This window comes from Anolis sagrei, chromosome 4, assembly GCF_037176765.1.
Source record: "Anolis sagrei isolate rAnoSag1 chromosome 4, rAnoSag1.mat, whole genome shotgun sequence".
Taxonomy (NCBI): domain Eukaryota; kingdom Metazoa; phylum Chordata; class Lepidosauria; order Squamata; family Dactyloidae; genus Anolis; species Anolis sagrei.
The window spans coordinates 178,439,970-178,461,163 of NC_090024.1; positions in this window are offsets into that span (position 1 = coordinate 178,439,970).

A 21,194-nucleotide genomic window follows, 5' to 3' on the forward strand; every position below is an offset into this window, starting at 1 on the left:
ATCCAGCCCAGAAAACTCACAGCAACCCAGTGATTCCGGCCATGAAAGCTTTTGACAATACAAAGAAACAATCGTAGTCAGTGGGCACAAATGTGGGTACCTGCTCCTGGCATGCTGGGGGGTGAAATCCTGTCCCTTAAGAAGCCCTGCTCTGATCCAAATTTGTTTTCTTTTGCCGTTATGTCAGAAATGGTAGAATCACAAAGGTGAATTGAGTTTTTGTGGCCATATTATCCAATCCACTGCTCAATGCAGGACCTACAATGTCATCAACTATATGACATTTGTATTTCATGCTGTGTGGCCACCAAGCAATACCTAGGAGGAGAACCAGTTGTTGAAACCAGACTTTTGCATATGAGACTATGGCTCCAGCTACACTGCCATGCAATACAGTTTGCCACTGCATTGTATGGTCAGTGTAGACCAGGTATGGGCAAACTATGGATCTCCAGGGGTTTTGGACTTGAACTCCCACAATTCCTAACATTCTCAGGCTTTTTCCTTTTCCCCTCAGCTGCTTCTGTTAGGAATTGTAGGAGTTCAAGTCTAAAACCCCTGGAGTTCCCCAGTTCGCCAATGCCTGGTGTTAAACTGCATTATATGAGTCTCCACTGAGCTGTTTGCATTATATGGCAGTATAGATGGGGCTTATAATCAAGAGTCAAACTGTCACCCCCCTGTGAAAAAAAACTCCACCACTTTTTAAAAAGCCATAAAGAAACAACCAGCATGAGCAAAAAATAAGAATGGTTGACTCAGGCCCCATCAACACTGCCATATAATGCAGTTTCAAACTGCATTAAATGGCTAGTGTGGACTCAAACATCTACAGTGACCATATAACACAGTTGCAAATTGCATTATATGGCAGGGTAGATGGAGCCACCGTCATGGCTTTTACCTTTTTTCCGTGCCATGAGCGACTTGAGAAACTGCAAGTCGCTTCCGGTGTGAGAGAATTGGCCGTCTGCAAGGACATTGTCCAGGGAACACCCAGATGTTTTATCATCCCGTAGGAGGCTTCTTTCATGTCCCCACATGGGAAGCTGGAGCTGACAGATGGGAGCTCACACTGCTCCCCGGATTCCAACTGCCGACCTTTCAGTCAGCAGTCCTGCCGGCACAAGGGTTTAACCCGTTGCGCCATCTGGGGCTCCTGTGGCTTTTACTGAACAACATTTATTATAGATTGACTTGTGGCAACACGAAATAGAAATACCTGCCTCTTTTTTCTTGCAATATCTTTGAAAAAAGGATAGTGTGGAAATGAGAAGATGTTAAATCACAGACGTCAGCTAAGCCGCAAGTTGACCTCGATTTTTCATTTAATGTTGAATTATGGTCTCCGCCACTCCACTTCTGAAGTCCTCTCTAGATTTAGTGATGAATGTTAGCCATTTCTATTGCAGGCTCAGTGGGCACAGAGAATGGTTATTTATAAAGATAATTGGCTATTTTGTTTCCTGGCACAAATAATTATTGCATGAATAGTTCATCTCTCCATGCTGGGAGGTAATTTCTTCCCTGAGCTCTTCAGTCCAAAGACAGGTCATTGAAATATAGGGAACAGGAATTGAATTAGTCCCCTGCTACACCCACCAACATAATATCATCAGAATTAAAGTAATGTGTTCAGTGCTGAAGCTGGGAACACCTTACTTCTCAGTTGTGGACATGTAGGAATGCCATGTGTTTCTGGCTAAGTGCCTCACATTACAGAGCTTGGAAAAGTTACTTTTCTAAATTAAAAAATTCAGAATGCTTCAGCCATTTCACCACTCAAGGGAACTATAGCCCCAAAAGTACCCTTTCCAAGACTTAATCGCATGATATAATATTTATCTGGAAATTCATTCTGTTCCCATCACAATGTACAACTCCAGAAATAGTCACATTGGCTTGGGGATTCTGGGAGATATAGCCCCCAAAATGATTCTTCCAAACTCTGTTTATGTTGCAATAATTGCAAGAAATGTAACATGTTAAACAGTATGGAATCAAAATATTGTGTCTTTTCTGATTTAGGAACTTTTTCTTCCTGCCTTATATGATCTCCCTCATTCTTCATTGAAGACTGTAGTAAACTAATACTACATATTCTATGCCCATGTATCCCTAGCTGGTTAGTTTCAAGCAAGAAATTTTCTAACTCCTTTAAAAAAACATCCAATGGAAATTCAAGCTTCAAGACACCCTGGATGTCTTTTACCCCACTGCTTCTTAAACTGTGGGTCCTGATCCCAAACAGGCTTCTCTTTAGCTCAGTGTTGAGTTCTCCAAAAATTGGCAACAGTAAAGGTTTTATTAATGTTACCTAGTAACTACTTTATATGAATCTGTTGTGCAATGTTTACAGTAGACACTGCAGAAGCTGCTCCAGCTATGCTTCATTAAAAGAAAAATTGGAATATTGAGCAAGGCTTGCAAATACTGTTTTTTAATCAGTAAATGTTTACTTTTTATACCTGTCTATCCATCCATCCCTAGGGTCATGTAGAAATTTCTCAATCCAAAAGTGATCTCAAGTGGAAAAGCTTAAAGAGCCTTGTTTTAGTCTATTTGAGAACTGGGTAAAACTCAGATCTCACAAAGTTGTTCCCTCTGGAAAGAAAAACTGCTTTCCTTGCATTAGCTCAAGAACAGAGCACAATTCTTCCACAACAATAGCCATCCACACCTTTCCACCAGTACTAAGTGATTCCTGTTCTGCCATGCATGTGCGTGCCTTTGAGTCATCTGCTAACTTATGGTGGGCCTAAACTCAAGCATACTCAGAGGTTGTTTTGCCAGTTCCTCCCTCTGAAATATAACCTATAGCACCTGCTATCAATGGAAAGTCTCCCATTCATGTACTAACCAGGGCTGACTATGCTTAGCTTTCAAAATCAGATACTTAAGGCAAAATAAACACTCATACTGCACTCAATAAATGAGAGTTTTCTTACCCAAAACCTTTTTGCTTTATGTTTTGAAGTAACTCTTGGGCTACAAAGATATGGAAATAAAACTACTGTCAAAAACAATTAATATCCAGTGAAGAATAAGAGTTTCCTTAAAGCTTCTTGTCCTCAGCTTCTCTTTGTTTGTTGCTTTCCAGTATATGAACCAATGGAAACTGACAAGTGGGTAGCCTGAAAAGGGAAACACAAAGCAGGCAAGCAAGATTTTCTCCACCTGGAGGGCTACTGTCAGCTTTAGCTATTGTCAGAAGAAAATGCCAGAAATCACAGTGAACAATTGCAGTATCCCTGATTGACTGGTTCCCTTACTTCTTGTGCCTTCAACCCGAAACTAAGATGTCACTCAGTGTCTGGCTGCACAGACTTTACCCTTCTCACTTAGCTTATGGTTAGAGCAAATCAACGGTCCCCTGAAATTTCACGTCCCTTGGTCTGTGTAACCTGGTCCATGTAACTTGGTTTGTGAAATCACACACAGCAGGTGGCTCAATCCTTATTTCACATAATAACATAATCTTATTATTTCCAAAAATACAGTTTTACTACAAAAGACTAACCTAGCTAACAGAGAAAAGCATAGTACCTTGAAGGTTAATAGATGTGTATTATAACACAAGGAAACAGACAGACAAACAGGTATATAGGCACGCACACATACATGTTGGACAATGATGCCCTATATCAGTTGCATGATGTGTTAACCAGAATTGTGAGTAGAAGACACAAGATTGGGAACAAAATTAAATGCAAAAAATACTGACAATTGCATTGCTGGTATTAATGACACAAATGATGCTAATATTGGTCACTGTCAGTGCCTTCTACAGTTATTCCCCTTTTAATCTCACTGTCTACATGACATTTGGATATAATTTTATACAACCAATGAAGATATATATATAGTACATGAGTGTTTGTGCCATAAGACATTTATTAGTCTTTAAGGTGCAACTGAGCTCTTTAGAATTACAGTAGAGTCTCGCTTATCCAACATAAACGTTGAACACATGAAATGTTGGATAATGAGGAGGGATTAAGGAAAAACCTATTAAATGTCAAATTGCGTTATAATTTTACGAATTAAGCAGCAAAACATCATGTTTTACAACATATCAACAGAAAAAGCAGTTCAATACAAGGTAACATTATGTAGTAATTACTGTATTTACAGATTTTGTACCAAAACGTTGCAATGTATTGAAACAGCTGTGGATCTGGGCACGAGGCACACTTTGTTGGTTAATACAGAACACTGGATAAGTGAAGGTTAGATAAGCAAGACTCTACTGTATCATGAAGCTAGAATACAGGGTCCCAATTTAGGCTACAATGTTGCTTGAAGTTGTGTCCCTCTTTTGAGTTTTGCCTTGCAGTACTCTGCTTGATTGGTAAAAGGCTTGAAAATAGTCCCCACTATGAACTATTTGTGTGTGCATATATTTATGTACAGATGAGTTGTACAGTATGTTCTATTGCAGTGTATTTGATTCCTGAGTGAATGCCATAGTTTACTTCTAGACTTAGGGCGCACCTACATTATAGAATTAATGGAGTTTGACATAACTTTAACTGCCATGGTTCAATGCTATGGATTCATTGGAGTTGTAGTTTTACAAGACTTTTAGCCTTCTCTTCCAAAAAATGCTGGTTTTCCTATAGATCACAAAATGCCTGAAAAAACATTCTGCTTCCGTGTCCCAATGGCATCTAAAACCCTGATATTCTCCCTTCACCTCCATATCACCTTTGAAGAGCAAGGTAATTGGTCTGCTGAGTTTTAGGAAGAGGATTACTCATATGCCCCTCTCCCAAATTAGTGATAAGAACTCCTGGACGACATGTATACAGAGTGAAGAGCTTTGTCATGGGCTTCCTCTGGAGTTTGCAGTACATAAATTCCTATACATATGGGCATACCAACATGACTGCCAAACAAAGTAGTCTGGATGTACTAAATTAATCTCAGAACACCTGTCAATCCTACAATATTTAGCTCTAGTTGTGTTCGACTACCTTTTATGTCACAGTTGGCTGTCGTCAACTTCTACTTCAGAAAAGTTTGAAGCTTTTCACAAAGTGCTTTGAATTCTTAGCATCTGGAGGGGAGAAAGACAATGATTTCTCCTAATGCTTTCCTCTAATTCCTCTTTGCATTTTAAAAATTACTCTCAGGCAAACTGGAGAGGCTGCTAAGCAGTTCCCGCAGAGACGCAGGTGCCCAGATTTCTTTTATCAAAGGACTAATCTTCTGTGGATCATGATGCACGCTTGCAGGGAGGCTGAATTAGGTGGTGCTTTTCCCTCCTGCATTATGGAGTCCTGCTGAGAAAAAGAGAGAGGAAGATTGCCAACAGACACGGATGGCACTGAGGGCAAAGTAGAATGTCCCACCTTTCTAAGAAGTAATTTCTTTGAAGTCACTAGACAGAATAATTTCTAAGGTGAAATGAAAGATTAGATTTATGCTGCCATCCTACCCATTTGCTTAAACTCAATGGCATTTACTTCTGAGCAGCTATAAACTTAAAGCTCTTCTTGAATTCAGTGGCATTAAACCAGGACAAACATCCAACAGATCCAAAGTTCCAACAGACCTCATTACCTCTGAGGATGCTTGCCATAGATGCAGGCGAAACGTCAGGAGAAAAATTGCCTCCAGAACATGGCCATATAGCTCGGAAAAACCTACAACAACCCAAGGACAAACATCTCTCACTGATTTAAGAAGGATCTAATTGTGATTACATTCTGACGTAATTTGCAAGATTTATTTTTGTTTTCATGTATTTGCTTTCTTAATTACATCTATTCTATTTCTTTGTTCCCTAAAGCCAGGTTCCCTTTTGAATATATCAGAACAAAAGTAGGTGCTAATCTAACTATCTCATCATACAGCGCTAGATTTGGCGGCAAACACCAATCTAGCCCCAGTCACCCACGGAGCTGGCCAGCTCCCATCAAACAATGTTGTGTCTGCTCAGTGGGTGCAGAGGGCTGGAATCGACGTGCCGCCACCACCCTTGCAACAAAGGAGGCTATCCAATCCTCCATAGTTAGAAGAATAATCTAATCTGTCAAAAAGATACCATCAGCCCTCCATATGGATAGAACCCTCCACAATATATATATATATATCTCCCCAAAAAGTAAAGTTTGATTTTGCCATTTTGTATAAGAGACACCATCTCATTTCATCACTGTACATAATAGGACTTGTATAATCACAGCTCTTGGTCTCTACAGGGGATCCTGGAACCAAACCTCAGCAGAGCTAATGGCCCACTGTAAAGAAACATTTTGAAACAGTTCATTTATAATAAGAATGTTTCAAAAATGCACATTTGAATGTTGAATAAAGCAAAAATTGCCCATCTGGAGATATGTTCCCCTGCCCATGCTGGCAGGAATAATCAACATCAGGGACTAAGGAAGGTAGTGGTTTGTCAAGATGCAAAAGTGAAAAATTATCTTTCCTCCATTTTCTGTGGCAAGAGCTATGAGGCTCATTGGTTGCTCTTACCACACAAAGCCTTTTGTGCAATTCTGCTCCCTTGAACCTTTCGAAGTCTGTCACTTTGTTTCTACTTTATCAGGCCTTCTGTGACTGATAGTGAAGTGTGGCTGGAGAATAATGGGAGCCTTTAATGACGAGAAATATTTTGAGGCCTTGTGTAAGGAAACAGAAAAGGTGTTTTATTAGCATTCACAGGTACCATTCATTGACAATCTAAAGGTAGAGTAACTTTCTTTGCTAGCTGTGATATAGCAACCACAGCCCACTGAGCTCACACTGTATGCTAATGTTTGAAGGATGAACAATTGCAATAGAAGGCTTCTAATTGTGGGTGTCACAGGCCCAATTTTTGTATATACACTCATGCTTTTGAGATAGCTTTTAAGGGCAGATAGAGCAGAAGGAAGAAATAGTGAGCTCATTAGCTAGGATATTCCTGTTGCCTTTGTTTTTCTAACATAGGGCAGAATTCCCATAGAGGTCGATCCCATTTTGCAAGTAATGTTTAATCTGCAAAGTGGAGTAACTGGGAACTGTCCACAGTTCTGAATTCTATATAAACTTAAACTGGGAAATAGAAATATACATGCCTCAAGGATGAATCAAAGGTAAGTTGACGTATAGTTTGTCACAAATAGGGGCTTGATTAGGCAAGATCTCATAAGTGCCAAAGTCTAGGGCAGTGGTTCTCAACCTGTGCGTCCCCAGATGTTTTGACCTTCAACTCCCAGAAATCTTAACAGCTGGTAAACTGGCTGGGATTCTGGGAGTTGTAAGCCAAAACACCCGGGGTCCCACAGATTGAGAACCACTGGTCTAGGGCCATGGATTTGCTTTTATAGATACATGAACATTTACCATGAGTTTCTATTACATGGGCATATTTCCCAATTCCAGCATGTGACTAGCCATACTCAAACTCCTGGTTATGTGAGTTTCAGAAAACACCTGAAGTTTTTGTGCAGGTGTGTTATATAGATTAGCCTTCCACTGAGAGCTTGGCTAAAAGAGAGGTAAACATATTTTTTTTTTAGTCAACATGCACACTAAGCAGAAGAGAGGGCTAATAAACAAGGAGAAAGGTTAACCTTCAACAGGTTGTTCCAGCCCACATGCAAGCATACCATATGAATGCAATCTGAAAATAAGCAGAGTGGTGGGAAGTCATTCCATTGGTCAAACAAAGATGGGTTGGATCTTCCAGATCATCTTTTTCCTGTCCACTCCCTCCACATTTGCAGTCTCCTAACAAACTGGAAATTATATACTTGATTTATTGGAGGAGACAAGTTTACACTATAGCTTATTGTTTTAAAAAAATACAAGACAGAACTGTGATGTCCTTGCTTGATGTGTAAGGTCAAGGCTTCATTTGGAACTTCTGGATACATTTGCATGGCTATTAGCTTTGCAGAACTGCTCTGCATAGGCAAGTAACATTATACGTGCTCCCACAACTCCCTTGAAATGTCCCCCTTCTGAAACAAGAATTAAATCTTCAGGTGTTAGTAAGCAAAAATGCAAGCAAAACAATAGGTTTTTCCTATCATAAAGGATTGGTGTTGTTGAAGGCCATTTTTAAAATCAAATTGTCCAATTAGAGGACTCTAATGTAAGATTTTAGATTTTGTGTTGTCGAAGGCTTTCATTGCTGGAATCACTGCATTGCTGTGAGTTTTCCGGGCTATATGGGCTGTGTTCTAGAAGCATTCTCTCCTGGCGTTTCACCCACATCTATGGCAGGCATCCTCAGAGGTTTAGAGGTCTGTTGGAAACTAGGCAAGTGAGGTTTATATATCTGTGGAATGGCCAGAGAGGGAGAAAGAACTCTTGTCTGCTTGTGGCAAGTGTGACTGTTGCAATTGGCCACCTTGATTAGCATTTAATGCACTTGCAGCTTCTAAGCCTGGCTGGTTGCTGCTTGGGGGGATCCTTTGTTGGGAGGTGTTAGCTGGTCCAAAATTTTTCATATTAGGAATTCCCCTATTTTTTGAGTGTTGCTCTTTATTTACTGTCCTGATTTTAGAGGTTTTTAAAATAGTGATAGCCAGATTTTTTTTGTTTACATGGTTTCCTCTTTTCTGTTGAAATTGTCCACATACTTTAGATTTTGCATAACATATTGTCATACAGAATTGTGCCGCAGGGAGAAAATGCTTTTGATGGGGTGTCAAAGCCAGATCATGAAAGCTGCACCTTAAAAACCCTCAGGGCATCATGTAGCTTTTAGATTGATGGCAGCAATAACAAGGAAGTATCAGGTTTATAGAAGTGCTGAGATGCTAAACTTTCCATATGTTTTATCATATAGTTATGATGCATGTATTGTACAAGTATACCACAGTTGTTTACTCATGCCCAACCCACTTCCTTATCCTCTGTCAAGCTGAACTTATTGAACGGCATTGGCATTTTATAAGACAATATGGATATGGAACAAATACAAAATTAAATTATGTCCAAAAAAACCCATTATTGATTTCAGTGGAAGAAGTGTTTTACAAACCAGATGAGAAGAAATTAGAACAATGGATTACATAGAGATTTAATAGTGTATGCAATTGATAAATACAGATTTAAAACTCAAGCTTAACTGATGGATGGAGGACTCCACTTACAGTAGTACATGTATAGGCAACTGAAAGAAAAATTTACACTAGATAGAAAAAATAATGGATTTGAAAGAGAACAATTGGAATTTGAAAAGGAATTATGTACCAATGAAGAACACCTTATTGTAAAATATATATCTATAGTATTACTGAAGATGGAAATGGAACCAGAACTGAAAAAGTAATATATGATTATATGGACACAAAATGTTGGCCACGACATAGAATTAGATAAATGGGAAAAATGTGGACTATTGGCTAAAAGAAAATTCTGTGTTATGATCTTAAAGAAATTTTGATAAAATGGTGAACCGGTGGTTCCTAACCTCAGCAAAACTTGCTAAAATGCATAAGAGAAGATGTAATATGTGTTGGAAATGTAAGGATCAAGAAGGAACTTTCTACCACGTGTGGTGTTCTTGTAAAAAAAAGGCAAGGGAATTCTGGAGCAAGGTACAAAAAACACTACAATAGCTGGGCATGTTTAGCCTGCAGAAGAGAAGGCTGAGAGGGGACATGATGGCCTTGGATAAATATGTGAGGGGAAATCATAGGGAGGAGGGAGCAAGCTTGTTTTCTGCTTCCCTGGAGACTAGGACAGGGAACAGTGGCTTTAAACTACAGGAAAGGAGATTCCACCTGAACATGAGAACGAACTTCCTAACTATGAGAGCTGTTCAGCAGTGGAACTCTGCCCCAGAGTGTGGTGGAGGCTCCTGCTTTGGAGGCTTTTAAACAGAGACTGGATGGCCATCTGTTGAGGGTGCTTTGAATGTGAATTTCCTGCTTCTTGGCAGGGGATTGGGCTGGATGGCCCATGAGATCTCTTCCAACTCTATGATTCTATGATGCACCCTGATTGGAGAAGGCAGCGGTGATTATAGCCAGGGATCTCCTCCCAGCTGGGCAGGGAGGCCCAGGTCATCCAATGGGCTGGCAGAGGCAGTCTCAGGGTAGGAAAGGTCTCCAGGGGATTATGCCAATCCCTGGGTGGGTAGAAATGGAATGCTGGAGACAAAGAAAGGTCAAAAAGATGATTTGACAGGATTATGCGGAAACCGGGTCTTGCTAGAAAAGACAATGAGAGTTGTTTTCAAAACAAAGAGTCCCAAAGATGTCTATTGGTGATGTGATTACAATAAAAGTTTCATCCTAGACCTTTGTCCCATGGATAGCCAAGATCTCCAAAAGGGAAGTTCTGGGCAGCAGGCAAATAGACTCCTGCTGAGATCCAGGAAGATCCTTTGTTCCCTAGATATTTTTCCATCTCTGGTTCCCACACAGGGTGTGGAATGGGTATCTGGAATTGCTCAAGAGGTTGTTTGAGAGGTTCATGACTTCACATACATTTGCCTTCATTTTATAGAGTTTAATAATGATGATGATGATATAAAAGAGAGTTCATGTAGTATTCTTGTTATAGGGTTATAGAGGCAATAGGGGGTGAAGAGAAGGGGTCTTGCAGTTGTTGAGCATAAGGTGGGAAAGCTTTTTGCCTTCTTTGTTTGTATTTTAGCCCCTCTTGTTGTTGTTTATTTGTTCAGTCGCTTCCGACTCTTTATGACCTCATGGACCAGCCCACGCCAGAGTTCCCTGTCGACCATCACCACCCCCAGCTTCTTCAGAGTCAAGCCAGTCACTTCAAGGATACCATCCACCCACCTTGCCCTTGGTTGGCCCCTCTTCCTTTTTCCTTCCATTTTTCCAATAATCATTGTCTTCTCTAAGATTTCCTGTCTTCTCATGATGTGGCCAAAGTACTTCATCTTTGCCTCTAATATCGTTCTTTCCAGTGAGCAGTCGGTCTTTATTTTCTGAAGTCTGGACTGGTTGGATCTTCTTGCGGTCCAAGGCACTCTCAGAATTTTCCTGCAACACCACAGTTCAAAAGCATCTATATTCCTTTGCTCCGTCTTCCTTATGGTCCAGCTCTTACATCCGTAGGTTACTATGGGAATATCATTGCTTTAACTATGCAGATTTTCGTTGCCAATGTGATGTCACTACTCTTCACTATTCTGCTCATGTGCATATTCGCACAAGGAAAAAAAAGAAAAGAAACGTAGAGCGATACAATGTAGCAAGAGTTTGGAAATGGAGGTGCTTGTCATACACTGTTGCTGCCTGGGTTGTAGCTTGGCTGGGAGGAAAGGGAGAGAGAAAGATTATGAGGCAATCTCCAGTGAAGCTCTGGAGATTCACTGCTGCAGACTGGCTCAGGTTGAACAGATGAGCCACGGGTGTGTGTACATGTGTGGGGGTTTGGAGGCAATGGGGTCAGAATAGCTGCTGGTCCTGGGAGACTCGAGGGAGGCTGTGGGGATAGTGATGGTTTCCATTCATCTGTCCTTCTGTCCTTGGGAAACTATAATTCCCATGGGGACTGAACTGTGTCTTCTTTTTATTAGGAGTGGGGTGGGGGCCTTTGATAACACAAGAAAGATAAACAGCAGCTGCCTCCAAAAGCTCGCCTCATCAACTAGCCTCAAAATGTTAGAAAGAGAAAAAACATATGGAAATCACAAGAAAAATGGAAGCTGGTGAACAGGAAAAAAGGCATCACTGTCCCTGGATGCATTTTGATTGAAGCCTCTGGTTGTTAGTGTTTGAATAAAAAGTTTCCTGAAATATGCTGAGCTCCTCTCCTTTTTGTGTATGACAAGATCCTACAAGGCAGATATTATTTAACTATAACAGAGAGTTTAAGGACAAGACCTAATGAAAAAGGGGCTTTCTATATGTGCTGAAAACCTTCATGTTATTATAACTGAAGCTGGTTCAGGGATAGGCAGTGAAGCAAAAGAAAGCTGTACAAAAAGAGTTCAAAAGGAGACCAGCAGGGAGTTAATCACAATTCTCTGTGTTCTCCCCGGGAGGGTAGCAGGAAGCCATTCCAGCAAAACAATGTTGGCATTTCAAAAAAAGAAAGAAAGGGAAAAAAGGACTGTAATGTTGGCCACTGTACACTCACTAAAGCAGCCCATCCAATCAAGGAACTTCCAGATGTGTTGTATGACAATTCCCAGCATATCTCAGCCAACAGAGCCACAGGACTCTGAGAAATGAGGTCCAACCCATTGGTTGGAAAAGACTATATTATGGCCAATCAATTTCTTGCCACACCAAACTTATGGGAAAGTCAGGAAAGTACTTCAAATATCACAACTCCATGAGAATGCCTCATTCCCAGTTCTTTCCAAGGGATGGTGACATTGCACATGGAAATACAATATCTTTTGACTTCATTGCATGAACCTGCTATTCCACTGTAATCACATTATCTTTGAAAGTGGATATATACTTGGTTAAGCACCTTCAATATTGCACTTTACCGCATTAGCACAAGTATATCAATTTGTCAGTTCATTCTTCCATGATCATACTTCTGTATACCTTTGTAATCGTCCCTTCCCACATTATCACTGGTTTTGAAAAAAGAAAAAGAAAGACAAATACAAATACAAAACATAAAAGAAAAAAAATAAAACAGCCAGCTTAGGAAAAGTCAGGGGGAGAGGAGAAGAATCCTGTCCACTGATGCCACTTTAGTGTCAAAATGTCGGCATGTAAGTGGAAGGGACACACCACACTAAGGTCAGTGATAAGAACATTTAAAGCCCTAAATGGTTCTGGCCCAGTTTACCTGTCTGAACATATCTGTTACAAGCCATCACAAAGTCTAAGATCATCTGGAGAGTCCCTGCTCTTGATCCCACCACCATCACAAACGCGATTGGTGGGGACGAGGGACAGGGCCTTCTTAGCAATGACTCTCCATCTGTGGAATTCCCTCCCCAGGGACATCATACTGGCCACCTCCCTCCTGTCCTTTAGAAGGAAACTCCAGACTTGGCTATGGGACTAAGCATTCGACCATTGAATAGCAGCAATGTGAGAAGAAGATTTAAGCAACTTGTGATAATGAATTGACCCGGACCTGGATTTGGATTTTAATTGGTGTGTTTTAATAGATTGTTTTAGCTGACTGTTCTTAATTAACTGTTTTTAACTAACTGTTTTAATTAATTGTTTAATGTTTTTAATTGTATTGCTGAATGTTTATAATTGTGACAGCACTGGATGGTACTTGCTGTGAGGCCGCTCCGAGTCCCCACTCGGGGGTGAGAAGAGTGGGTTACAAATGCAGGAAATAAATAAATAAATAAACATTGTTGGATGGGGAACTATTAATTGGGAACTATTAAATCGTTTTGAAAATAGAATATTAAAGAATAACCATTTAAAACCTTTTGAAGTTTTTTAAAAAAATCTCATATACTTGTAAAAACCATGAAGAGGTGGCCTTGCTTCAAGAAAGAGTTCCACAACAGTGGTCTGCTCTTTCAAAGGCCTTCTCAAAGTGAAATGGGTCTCATTTGGCAACAGTGAACAGAGCAGAGTTTCTGAAGATGATCACAACTGAATAACAGTTTGTATAGACTTGGGCTGCCCTTCAGATATACCAGACACAAGCCATTTTATTGTTTTACATGTAATAATCAATACCTTTAACTGAGCCACAATCACAAAGAAGCCAATGTCAATGGAATCATTTAGGCAGAATATTTTTAAAGAAATCATGATTGGATGTCTATTCTCTCATTCCAAAATGTATGAGTGGAAGCTTCTGTAGCACATACATCTTGTTTACATAGACATTAAAGGGAAAGGTAAAAGTTTTCCTCTGACATTAAGTCTTGTTATATCCGACTCTGGGGGTTGGTCCTCATCATTTCTAAGCCAAACTGCTGGTGTTGTCCGTAGACATCTCCAAGGTTATGTGGCTGGCATGACTGCATGGAGCATCACTACCATCCTGCTGGACCGGTACCTATTGATCTACTCACATTTGCATGTTTTCAAACTGCTAGGTTGGCAGAAGCTGGGGCTAACAGCAGGAGCTCACTCTGCTCCCCAGATTCAAACCGCCAACCTTTCAGTCAGCAAGTTCAGCAGCTCAGCAGTTTAACCCACTGCGCCATTGGGGGCTCCTTTCATACATTCCAATATTCCAGCAATTTGTATTCTCGTGCCTACCACCAGAAAATACCTGAATGAAAAAGAAACATGAATTAATCTGGATCTGAATTCACAGCATGGGTAACTGGCCGGATTCACCTGCTCTAAAAATGGAGGCAGCAGGTATACCAGACTGGAATAGATGTTCCTAGCCATGAGACAGTAATTCTGGGGGCGGTGGTGTCACTATGGGGTGTGGAGAGTATGGGCTGTGCCAGGCAACCTAATCAGAGGGGATCACAGCAACCACTGGAGTTGGGAGAGAGGTGGGCAACATGGTAGGGAAAGCAGTCAAGTAATGCTGATCGATCAGCTCCCTCAGCTTACTGAAGGCTGACAGGTAAATAAAGCTAGGTCTTTCCCCTCTCAACTGGGTTTCTCTACAGCCATTTCACTTACAATTGTTCCCTCCTTTGTGTATGCTAAAATGGGCTGCCTCTCACCACCCCCCTTTCTTATATAGAACATGTTTCCCTGTTTCATCTCATCTCCTTTGACATCTTCCTCTTTTTCTATAAACCATACTTTTTTAAATTTCCCAATTGTTCCCTGCTCTCTTGTAGATCAGCGGCTCCTCCTGGCATCATTAGGAGCAAGGAACTAGGAGCAGTATGTGTGCCTATATCAATATCCCCTCTGCATTCAGAGATCATACATGTGAGCATTTGCACAATCTTGGGATGCAGTTACTTGAAGATTCTGCTATTTTTCAGTTCTAGCATGGTATAGAGGAATATTATACTGTTTAGCTGGTATTGCACCACCTGACATCCGTTGGGAAGTAGCAGCCAACAATGAAAGGATCAAAGCTGTGACATCTCCAGCCCATCCTCTGTTCAGATATAGGCCAGCACGCCAACACCTTAAATCAAGGAATAGTTTTCTAAGATCTACTGAGATACTTGCAGGAACACCTCAGCAAGCGAGCATCCAAAAGTGGCAGACTAAAACCTGGAACCTCAATCCATGGCTGATACCGAATGAGAGACTCCCTCCTGGGCACACAGAAGAATGGGTGACTTGGAAGGCACTGAACAGACTGTGCTCTGGCACTACAAGATGCAGAGCCAATCTTAAGAAATGGGGCCACAAAGTGGAGTCCATGACATGTGAGTATGGAGAAGAGCAAACCATAGGCCATCTTTATAATGTAGTTTGAGCCCTGCCACATACACTATGGAGGATGTTCTTATAGCAACACCAGAGGCACTCCACGTGGCCAGTTACTGGTCAAAGATCATTTAGTATAATGCCAAGTTTTTAAACTTTGTGTTTTTAAATACATTACAACTTTACCCTCAGTTTGCTTCTGACATGATAAATAAAATAAATAGAAGGAGATCCATGGGGTGACACCATGAGTTATCCATCATATTGATGCTCTATCTTATCTTTATGTTGGCTGTGAATGCTGGGCAGCAGTGAACCAAGATGATAGGAAGAAAATCAATTTACTTTTAGATGTGGAGCTGGAGACTAGTTCTATGGGTAGCGTGGGCTGCTAAAAAGATGATGAAATGAAACCTAGAACAAATCAGGTCTGAACTTTCCTCAGAAGCCAAACTTCTATATTTGCCACGATATTTAACAGAGTCTCTTTCATTGAGCTGCTCTGAAGCAAGTTCTTAGAGTTTACCAGCTGTCCAGGACAGATTTTTTAAATTAAAAAATACAAAATCTCTAACATGATTTCCAACTTTATAAAAACATACTTGGATAGGAGGGAACATGATTCTGGCCATATTTTCTCCTCTTTGCAGTATGTAGTTAATCCCTGGGTTCTCCACTATTAGACAAATAGCCCGTGTTTGATGACCCCTGTTGTGCAAGGACTATTTACTGCCTCCCATTTCAATCTGTAATTTATTCATCCATCATGACAAGGAACAGAAGGCTGTGGCTTCACTCCTTAAATGTAATACACCATTTCCTTTGTGTATATTTGAAAGCGATTCAGTAGAGTGAGACAATACCATTTCTCCCTTTCAAGCCATTCATCCAATTATACTTGCTATCTATAATAGGATTAGCCCATTTTCTTACTCATCTTTCCCCTATTGAACTTTTTCACTAACAAGACAGAAAATGTTGCAACCAAAAGGGACCATTATGAGTTCCTAGCAGTCTTAATCTTGTATGATGAACCTTTCAGATGCATCACGTTGCTCTGTTCACAGTTGCACCCTAACACTTCCATTATTCAGAAATATGTTCCATAAAGTTCAATGAATCTTGAAGGTAAATGGGAATTCATTGAACTTTATGGTGGGGGACTGGAAGCTCAATGTTGTGCATACCGCTCGTGATTTTTTTTAATTTATTTTTTTTGGAATTAAGTCCGCGTTTGTGGTAGAAAGAGCTAGGAAAAGGTTTTTTAAAAACTACAGTTGTAGTCCAGAGAAGTAATCTTATGGTTTGTTGTGCTGCAGGATGAGGTATATCAACAGACACCCAGAGCAACGTGAGGGATTTGCCTCTCAGATAAGAATTCTGCTTTCCAAATGACATTTTTCATCCATATCCAAAAGAGACAAGACACTGAAAATAATTTACACTTAAAATTCTTATATGTATTTGTATTTCATTGGTAACTCTACTTTCCCCATTTCTTTGGATGTCAGAGCCCAGTGGCACAGTGGGTTAAATCCTTGTACTAGCAGGACTGAAGACAGGTCAGAGGTTCAAATCTGTGAAGAGCATGGATGAGCTCCCCGTGTTAACTCCAGCTCCCCATACGGGGACATGAGAGAAAGTTCTCACAAGAATGGTAAAACATCAAAAACATCCCGGCGTCCCTTGGGCAACATCCTTGCAGACAACCAGTTCTCTCTCCAGAAGCAATTTGCAGTTTCTCAAGTTGCTCCTGACATGAAAAAAAATTATTTGGATACCAAATCTGTATCTCTGATCAATTTAACTTTCAAGTTACTGCAATGTTAAAAAAATTGAAGCCTAAAAGAAATTTTCAGAGAAATCAGAAATCTTGTTTGGGTAATGTGTGGCTCTTTAGATACTATTCAGTTACCATGGTGTACACCAGTCCTCTAAAACAAAACTAGAAGATCACTTCTGGTTTTTTTAAAAAATAATGTATGGAGAGGCTGTGGGAGTTAAACACCTTTTAAGTATGGATGTGCCTTGGTTTAAAGGAGAATTGACACTTCAGAAGCTAAAAAGGTGTCAACACAAGGAATATCTGTAAGAATCTGGAGAGGACAGTGGCTACCAAAACGGCACCCTAGCTTCATAATTCTTTCCTTTGGGGTAAATATAACTGATAATACGAGGAAAACAATGTGTTACTAGTCATTATATTGTATTGAAAAAGCAACATCATTACAGTCTTGTTACATCCCAAACTAATGTGTTACAAGTATTTTTTCCTAAGCTCTGTTGGTAATAATTGGATTACAGCCCTAGGGCCACTGAATGAAAGAACAGCCTAATGGAAGTACATAATGAGCAAAGGAAATATTTAGAGGGAAAAAATCTCTAAATGTTTTAGGAAAGATATTTAACAATGCAAATGAATCCAGTTTTTTAAACTTCCTAATAAAATGAAATAAAATATAAAATATAATATGATATAATAAAGGAGCCCCCGGTGGCGTAGTGGGTTGAACCACTGAGCTGCTAATCTTGTTGACCAAAATTGAAAACATGCAAATGTGAGTAGATCAATAGGTACCGCTCCAGCGGGAAGATAACAACACTCCATGCAGTCATGCCGGCCACATGACCTTGGAGGTGTCTACGGACAACGCCAGCTCTTTGGTGATGAGCATCAACCCCCAGAGTCGGACACAACTGGACTTAATGTCTGGAGAATACCTTTACCTTAATAAAATGAAATGGCTCACAGTATTTTGGTACCAGCACAGAGTAGCATTGATGGATTTCCTAGCAAAGGGTACCAGGATCACTGGGGCATACCAAGCTTCACTGCTATGGAAATTGCGGAAGACCATCAAAACCAAGAGATGTGGCGTGCTTACCAAATGTGTCCACCTTTTGCAAGACAATGTACCAGTTCACAACTCACATGTTGCCCACATGGAAGCATGCTGTTTTGGCTTTGAAATTCTACCACATCCCCCTGATTCACCTGACCTAGCATCATCAGACTTCCACCTCTTTCCAACAATGAAGTTATTTTTGAAAGGCAAGCATTATTAAAATGATGAGATTCTGATTTCTGAAGTCACAACAAGGCTTTTGGAGCAATCTGCCAACTTCAACAAGCAAGGTATTTACAGTTGCTTAAAAAGATGGGAGAAGTGTGTGTCCCTAAGTGGCACCTATGTAGAGGGAGCCCTCGGTGGTGTAGTAGGTTAAACCCCTGTGCCGGCAGGACTGAAGACCGACAGGTCACAGGTTCAAATCCGAGGAGAGTGCAAATGAGCTCCCTCTATCAGCTCCAGCTCCTCATGCGGGGACATGAGAGAAGCCTCCCACAAGGATGGTAAAACATCAAGACATCCTGGCATCCCCTGGGCAATGTCCTAGCAGACAGCCAGTTCCCTCACACCAGAAGTGACTTGCAATTTCTCAAGTTGCTCCTGACATGACAAAAAAAACAAACAAAAACAACTATGTAGAGAAAGACTAACTGTGCCAAGTTTCATTGCTCTCAGTCCACAGGAAGTGGGTCAGGGGAAATCTTTAATGAACCCAAAAAGATTTTATTTTATTTCCTTGCCTAATGGTTTTTGCTTTTTCTTAAGTTACAGGAAATAAGTTAATCCCATATAACATTCATGGTAAATTATATCTATATGTTCAAATGTAAAAAAAAAAAAATATCAGGATTTTCCAAGAGACAAAGCCATACTAACAATTTGCCATCCAAATGAAATCAACCAAAATATATACTTCATTTTTTAAAGGTAAATCATGGGAACATTCTCGATTTCTGACCCGAACTTTATTAAAAATGTAAGAATTCACCTAGTACAATCATTATTAATTACATAAATTAAGGTAAAAATACCGTAAAGTGATAGTTCCCTATGCCAGAGTTGGAGGAGAGCTGAATACTGAGCAGAGACATTAGCAAAAGGGGACAAATTATTTTAACCTGTGCAAAAGTTCATTCCTCATTTCACAGATAATGAACTGAGGCTGCAGGAGGATACTGTAGATTTGAGCTAAGTAGCCTTCTGCTAGTTATTTGATATCAGGATGGTGAAGAGAGGCATAATTCAACCTTCCCTAAATAGCTTATAGAAAGGGATGAGGTGATGTCCAAAGCAGTTCTGATGCACTAGAGCAGACTAGTGATTAGACAGACACAAGAAACACCTGAGGCAAGAAGATGAGGAAAGAGAGGAAATCTTTGGGACCATGACACAGTTAGTGAGTCAGCACTTCTATTTGTGGTGAAGAAAATCCAGAGTTATAAAACATGGTGGAAATAAAGCCAGAAGAGGACAACAAAATTCTTCCTCCGAATAAGAAGAAATAGAAAGGAGAAGGGAAATAGGCCATCCAAAGAAAAAGGAATAATCATCTGTAACAAAAAACAGCTGCCTGGAAACACCAGAAAACAAGTATAACTTCTGAAGCAGAGGAGAAGAAGGACTTTATCACACGAATCAGGCAAACCAGCTTTGTATCTTGTGACATTGTATCATGTGATGCCATATGCATGCTGCCACTAATTTGCCTCCCTGCAACAATTTGCCATCCCAATTATTTTGTCCCAGCTATTGATAGCCAAGTAAAGGGAAAGGTAAAGGTTTCAAGGCCACTAAAAGACCGCTAGAGAATTGCAATCTTACCGGATGAAATAAAAGGAAGAAAGACAATGGAATTAATTTAAGATCGTAAGAGGACACAAATAACAGAGGAAGAAGACTGGAAGACCTGAGAAACTCCCCATCTATACTCTCTTTTTTCTTTTTCTTTTCTTTTTTAATTATTAGTATTGTTATTATTTGTTGCTCTGCTAGCTTCCTTCCTATACCCAATTCCCTAGGATCCTACCTACTGTTATCCCAACCCTGTTCCTGCTACAGCTTTTAATAATATTTCTCTCCCCTACTCCAACATTTTTCAATAAAGATTATTTAAAGGTAAGGGTTTCCCCTTGATATTAATTCTAGTTGAGTCCAACTCTGGTGGGGTAGTGCTCATCTCCATTTCTAAGCTGAAGAGCAGGCATTTTTCGTAGATGCCTCCTAGGTCATGTGGCCAGCACAACTGCATGGAGCGCCATTACCTCCCCCCCCCCCGAAGTGGTAACTTTTTATCTACTCACATTTGCATGTTTTCAAACTGATAGGTCAGCAGAAGCTGGGGCTAACAACAGGAGCTCACCCCATCCCACAGATTTGAACCGCTGACCTTCCAGTCAGCAAGTTCTGCACCACCCAGCAACAACTGCCAAATCCACCAATAAATCCCAATCCTGCAGTGTTCCTATCATCAACCTTCGTTCTTGCCAGCAGTAATGTGATATCAAAGGACAGAATTCCCCCCATCCCTTCTACCACCTTGCTATTTCCAAGGTGGCTGTTTTATTTTTATTTTATACTTATCTTTGCCTTGTTTGTTTTTAATGCCGAAATTGCACAATTGCACCAATGATGGTGATGATGCAACTGCAGTAGTGCTGGAAAAGGAGGCTACAAAATGAGTAGAAGTTTGATTGCAAGACCATGGAATGGCAAATTGGCATAACTGCACTATAGGAGAGAAGAGTGATATCAAAACTGTTCAATCTGATATATATCTGTTATCTATGATAGTGTGACTGTAGCAGAATAGCAGGTTGGTGTGATTAAAGTGTGAATTTTCATCAGAGCAGGTTTCTGTGACAGGTTTCCCATTATACTTGTTCTATTCCTGAACATAGTCAGGAGACATATTCCTGTCACATTTTTAGATGCCCAGTGCCCACTATCCTGAATAAACCAGCTGATTGTGTTTCTAGGTTGCTTTGGATTTAGTTGTTAGTGAGTAGAAGTGACAGGTTACTATATACTTTTCCATTGATCTCTACTATGACAAGTGCCAAAGTTGTCCAAATGCAACTTAGATTTCAGTAAACAGGTTGAATCACCTGCTTCCTGCATAGATAAAGTA